This window comes from Balaenoptera acutorostrata, chromosome 5, assembly GCF_949987535.1.
Source record: "Balaenoptera acutorostrata chromosome 5, mBalAcu1.1, whole genome shotgun sequence".
Classification (NCBI taxonomy): Eukaryota; Metazoa; Chordata; class Mammalia; order Artiodactyla; family Balaenopteridae; genus Balaenoptera; species Balaenoptera acutorostrata.
Genome location: NC_080068.1, coordinates 137,211,533 through 137,218,124, shown reverse-complemented (window position 1 = coordinate 137,218,124; position 6,592 = coordinate 137,211,533). Strand labels below are relative to the sequence as shown.

General features: G+C 40.2%; 1 pseudogene; it reads right to left on the bottom strand.

Annotated features, from left to right (window-relative positions):
* Nucleotides 1-1,860: 1,860 nt before the first annotated feature.
* Nucleotides 1,861-5,317, bottom strand: LOC103010920 (trifunctional enzyme subunit beta, mitochondrial-like; annotated as a pseudogene).
* Nucleotides 5,318-6,592: the final 1,275 nt, after the last annotated feature.

Here is a 6,592-nt window from a genome sequence, read left to right as displayed (position 1 = left end):
TTTGCTGCATCCCACAATTTTTCATAAGTTGGTTTTTTAATTTTAATTTAGGAAAAAATGATTTAAAATTTGTCTCCAGATTTCTTCTTTGACTCATGTGTTATTAAGAAATGTTTTGTTTAATCTCCACGTATTTTGGGATTTTTCCATTTATCTTTCTATCATTGACTTCCAGTTAAATTTCATTGTTATCTGAGAATAGACATTATATGATTTCTCTTCTTTTAAAATTTTAAGGTGTGTTTAGACCAGGAATATGGTCCCTATTGGGGAATGTTCCATGTGAGTTCGAAAAGAATGTGTATGCTGCTGTTGTTGGAAGATTTAGTCTATAAATGTCAGTTATATTCAGTTGATTGATGGTGATATTTTGTTCAACTATGTCCTTACTGCTATTCTGCCTAGTCAATCTGTCCATTTCTGATAGAGGGATTTGAAGTCTTCAGCCATGATAGTGGATTCATCTATTTCTCCTTGTAGTTCTATCAGTTTTTGCCTCTCATAGTTTGATGCTCTGTTGTTAGACATATACATGTTAAGGATTGTAATGCCTTCTTGGAAAATTAACCCCTTTATCATTACATAATGCCCTTCTTTATCCTTAATAATTTTCTTTCTTTGAAATCTACTCCATCTGAAATTAATGTAGCTACTTCTGCTTTCTTTGATTAGTATTACTGTGATATATTTTTCTCCAGCCATTTACTTCAAATCTATATGTATCTTTATATTTAAAATGAGTTTCTTGTAGACATCAGATAATTGGGTCTTATTTTGTGGTTCACTCTGACAATCTTTTTTCTTTTAATTGGTGCATTTGGACCATTGATGTTCACAGTGATGATTGATATATTTGGACTCATATCTACCCTCTTTATTACTGCTTTCTATTTAATGCTCTCCTTCTTTGTTCCTATTTTTGCCTTTCACTTTTTGTATGCCTTTGGTGGTTTCAAATGAGCATTTTATATGATTCCATTTTTCCTCCTTTCTTTGCATATAGGTTATACTTCTACTTTTTACCATTTTTATGGTTGCCATAAATGTGGCAATAGACATTTACATATATAATTTAAGTCCCTTTTTGAATGACAGTATACCACTTCATGGGTAGTGTGAGTACCTAATAATTACACAATAATCATAATTATTTCTTTTCATTCTTTGTATCATTGCTGTCATTCTTTTCACTTATATGTAAGCATACATAAGCATATATATATTTGAAATATATATGTATAAGCATACATAATCAAATACATTGTTGGTATTATTTTTTGAACAAATATCTGTTAGGTCAACTAAGAATTAAAAAAAGTTTTTATTATATTTTCACTTATTCCTTTTATGCTCTTCCTTTCTTTATGTAGATCTGAATTTCTGATCTTTATTATTTTCCTTGTCTTTAAAGAACTTTTTTCCCCCAATACTTCTCCAGTTTAAGAGAACTGGAGTTTGTTAACTCCAGTTAACAAATATGGTACTTATATATCTTAATATTTACTGTAAGTTTTAAGTGATGTTTAAATTCTGAATTATCTTTCCATAAAGATAGAGGCACATTGGTTTGTATTTTATAGGAAAACATTTATCTTTAGGTCACAAACATGAATGAGTATTTTTTGCCAATATTACAAAGATGATTCCAAACCCTAGCTAATCTCTTTCTCAAATTGCAACCCCTTGTTTAATCTTTAATGAAAATAGAGACCAAAAACAATTGCTTAAACATATCACTGTGTGAGATTATGGTGACTAAGAAATCCCTGAAAGAGCAGTAAACCATGATTATTGGAAAGCTCGGAACACTAGCAAGGTTTAATTGCAAAGGTTTAACAGAAGGCCACAAATTGTGTTTTCCTAAGAGAAGTAGTAACTATATACGTCATTCAGTAATGTACTGAAATGACCTTGTCTAGTGTGAGTGTTGCACAGAAACTCCAAGTCACCTTTTCCTGGTCTATTATCTATCATAGCATGGCCCTTCACTCCACCTGCATAGACAGCCACTAAGCCATACTGGCCTGCTTCCTTCCATAACTTTTTGGCAGCCAATGGCTCCATACAGGTGTCCCAAGGACAGTGACTCACCCCAGTTGTTAAACGTCTTCAAAGGAGGCAACCCAACTTTTTTTTAATCCATGTAGTTTTGTACAAACTAATCAGAATCTATGGCTTTACCATTAGCTAAAATCTGACCTGAGAAAGCTAAAATCTGACCTGAGAAAGCGTCATGAAATTCCAAAGCATCAATACCATTCATTGTTAATCCTGCCTTTTCTAGCACTTTTAGAGTAGCATATGTTGGTTTGAGTAAAAGTAGATCTTTCGAATCCTGAGACAAATGCACAGAATCCCTCAAATATGCCTTCGGGTTATAACCCAAGGCCAGAGCCTTTTCCTCAGCATTGCAGATGCACCATCAGTCAGGAAAGAAGAATTTGCAGCTGTCACTGTGCCATAGGGCTTGATGAATGCAGGTTTTATTTTGGCCATCTGCTTCAAGAAAGACAAATGCCACTATCTTTGGTAACTGTATCTTTTCCTGGTACTTTGAAGATGTACAACATCAGAAGGGAGTCCTTCATCCTGTGCCTTCTTGGCCAGACTGTGCAAGTGCAGTGCGTACTCACCCTGTTCCAGTCGAGAAACAGCAAGGCAGAGGCAAGTCAGTCTTCAGAGTGATACATGGTCGTGCTCAGATGATAGGAAATTCAATCTGAATTTAGAGATTAAAGATAGTCACTGACCTAGAGTCTTGGCCTTATTGAGATCAAGCATGCGTTTCCTCAAATTACAAATAGGGACATAGGACATTAACTCTACACCACCTGCCATGACCACATCATACTGGCCAGAAGTAATCAAGTCAACACCTGTGGTCCTGGTTTAGTTAGCAAAAATGCAAGCCATGGTGACAGCATATGCAGGAGATGTGTCAGAGAGGTCATCTCCAAGGGCAGCCTCTCTAGCCACATTGCTTGTTTTCACTTCCTGTATAACTATGCCAAAGATGATATAATCAGCAACTTCCTTTGGGACACTGGTGTGATGCAACAAATCTGAAAAGTACTCCTCTAGCCAAATCACATGTCATCCAGTCTTTTTTTTTTTTTTTTTTAAAGGATTTTCTTATTTATTTATTTATTTATTTATTTATTTTTGGCTGTGTTGGGTCTTCGGTTCGTGCGAGGGCTTTCTCCAGTTGCGGCAAGCGGGGGCCACTCTTCATCGCGGTGCGGGGACCGCTCTTCATCGCGGTGCGCGGGCCTTTCTCTATCGCGGCCCCTCCCGTCGCGGGGCACAGGCTCCAGACGCGCAGGCTCAGCAATTGTGGCTCACGGGCCCAGCTGCTCCGTGGCATGTGGGATCTTCCCAGACCAGGGCTCGAACCCGTGTCCCCTGCATTAGCAGGCAGATTCTCAACCACTGCGCCACCAGGGAAGCCCCCATCCAGTCTTTATATGAGGTGCCTGGCAGCAGAAATGGAGTGTGAACGTCTTCTACCACCACCACATTCCTTTTATAGGGTTTAGCCAAGGTCTTCTTTGATTTGGTCTGGGCAGCTGGGGCAGCTGGTAGCTAGTAGGAACAGCTCAGACGACTCAAGAAAATCTGAGAGCCCATTTTGCTGAACTTGGAAGATTTTTTTCAAGTGTAAGTCAAGATGGAAGTCATCCTGAAATAGTCCCACCTTCGTTCTCATATGCTTGGGCTCCCGTTGTGGGCGGGGCTTGGCCCTAAGTTTCAGAGGTCAGAGGGACTTAGAAGTGGATCCAGCCTAGAAAGAACCATTGTGCAGGCCATCAGGCTCCAGAGCCTAGCTGTCTGCCAGTCACCTGACTAGACAACCAGGCATATGACCCCTCCTTGATGGGCCTTCTTCCTTTCAATGGAGGAAGAGTTCTTTCTGCCCCTTTAGCCAAAGTGAAGGGCAGCGTTAAGGGACCTACAGAAGTTAGCATGGGGGTGGGGTGAGGTTAGTCAGGAAGTATGTTGGGGGCTTGGCTAGCACCAGGCTGCAGAAAGTAAAGTCCTCTGCTCCCCTACCCCAACTTTAAGCACTTTCTACTCTTCACCTCAGAATGGTGGCCTCCCTGGTGACTGGCAGCTTCACTGTCTCCAGGATGCTCTGTGCTCAGGTGAGTCTGGCTAGGATGTTCCCGAGCCCAGGCAGAGCTCTCCTGCAGGGGCTGGGGCAGCCTCTGAGCCTCATCTCCTCTGCCAAAAAACTTTTAAAAACATCATTTGCAAGACATGTCTCCTGGCAACAAATTCCCTCAAGTTTTATTTATCTGAGAAAGTCTATGTCTCCTTCACTTTTTTTTTTCTCTCCTTCACTTTTGAAGCATAATTTCACAGGTTACAGACTTCTAGGTTGGTGTTTTTTTTCTCTCAACAATTTTTTGTTTGTTTTATTTTTGTTTTTGTTTTGCATTTAAAACTGGCCTTTTAATTCACTGGGTATTAAGAGCCAGGCAGAAATGAAACAATGGTACAACATAGAAATCTTCTCTAAGTCTTCAAATTCCTCGTGCTCAGCTTTTGTTGTTGTTGTTTTTACAAAAATAAGAGGAATTGCAAAATTAACTTCTGCTTTAATTTTTCCAATGCCATATTTACCCTCTTGGAGGTTCGTGCTCTCTATCAGATAGAGGTAAAATGTCTTTTCCACCTTTCCAAAGCAGAAATGAATTTTATAGTTTTGTATAGAGATTCAAAATATTGCGTTTTCCCTCCCCATCCTTGCTTCTTTTTCTTCTTCTCCCTGACTTGAGATGACAAAGGAATGTGTATCTCAGAAGCGGAAGTTTGCCCCTCCCTGTAGCTAGTCCTTAGCACCTCCTTCCCAGCCTCTCCTCCTTCCATCAAATGTCTGAGTCGGCCGACCCCTTCCCCTGGTGCCTGGGGTGGAAGTGAGAGAAAGGGCAGGGAGAAGAGGACAGAAGGTGACGAAGAGGGTTAGAAATAGTTTTACCCCAGCTACCATCAGTGGGACTAAAGATCCGAGAATTTACATGATATATGTAGAAATCTCTCAACATTTTAAATATTTCACTCTACTTTCTTCTTGCTTGCATGGTTTCTGAGGAGAAGTTGAAGGCAGTTTTTATCTTTGTTCCTCTGTGGGTAAGATGGGTTTTTTCCCCCGCCTCTTGCTTCTTTCAGGATTTTTTTCTTTCCCTTTAGTTTTCTGTAGTTTGAAAAAGATATGCCTAGCTTAAGGGCTTTTTTGCCATTTACCCTGCTTGGTTTTCTGATATTCCTGGATCTGTGGTTTGGTGTCTGACATCAGTTTGGGGAAATTCCCAGTCATTATTGTTTTTTTCTGTTCCTTTCTCTCTTTCTTAGGCTTTAGTTAACTAGTTTCCCCAGAGGGCAGGCCTTCTTGAAAACAGAGTGCTCTGGAGTTTTTAAAAATGGTTCCTTTTCCCCTGCCCCTGCCAGAAGCCCAAGGGGATTCTTCTCTAAATATTTGCTCTGAGAACCTGGTCAAGCTCCTTGTAGTAAATTTTATGATGTTGGGGGAGACCCATCTGTGGCCGGCTTCCCCTTGAGTTTTTAACTCTTTTAACTCTCAGGCTTACCCACACTGAGCCTCCAGCAATTCTTCAATTACAGCCCAGGTTTCCTACCTGCCTTTCCCCCCTCACCCTTCCTGGGGGTGGTTTCTGCTTGGGATCTCTGCTCAGGTCAGCCAGCACTCCCTGTCTGTCTTCAGTCTTGGGGGCAGTGGTCTGCCCTGTGTCCTCCCTCCCCTCTCTTAGGGACCCAAGAAGAGTTGTTGACTTTTTCAGTCTCTTCAGCTTTTTACTTGTTGTTAGGACAGTGTGTTGAATTTTAAGATCCTTATACCAGAACTGGAGACTGGACCCTAAGCATGTCATATTAACATATAATTGCTCGACCATGATTTAATGCCTGTCTAGTAAGATCTACATCCCTCCCTCGTTAGAGATATTGTGACCCTGCACCAATATTTCCGAAGCCAGGAGTCTAAAGTCATTCTGGACACTTGGTCCTCCTATTTCCTCACAAGGGAGCAGAAAGCACTAGAAAAAATTGGTACAGGCATACCTTGGAGATATTGTGGGTCTGGTTTCAGACCACCGCAATAAAGCAAATATCGCAATAAAAGGAGTCACTTGAATTTGTTGGTTTCCCAGTGCATATAAAAGTTATGTTTACATTATTATTGTAGTCCATTAAGTGTGCAGTAGCATTATGTTTTAAAAAACAATATACACCTCTTAATTTAAAAATACTTTATTGCTAAAAAATGCTAACCATCATCTGATAACACAGGGTTGCCACACACCTTCAATTTATAAAAAACACAATATCTGTGAAGTGCAGTAAGTGAAGGGCAATAAAACAAGATATGGCTGTATTTAGGGATCTTCTTTCTCTGTATCCAGTTGTGAAATAATGACCTTTTACTCTTTTCTCCATATTTATTGTCTGACTAAAAACTGAGTGCATAGGTATCTCTTGTTTCCAGAAACTGTCCGGTAAATAGCTTAACATAGTGTTGGAGGGGAGGGTGAGGGGTGGGGTGTTGAGAGAGTCGCAGAGCAGGAGGTTAAGTTAT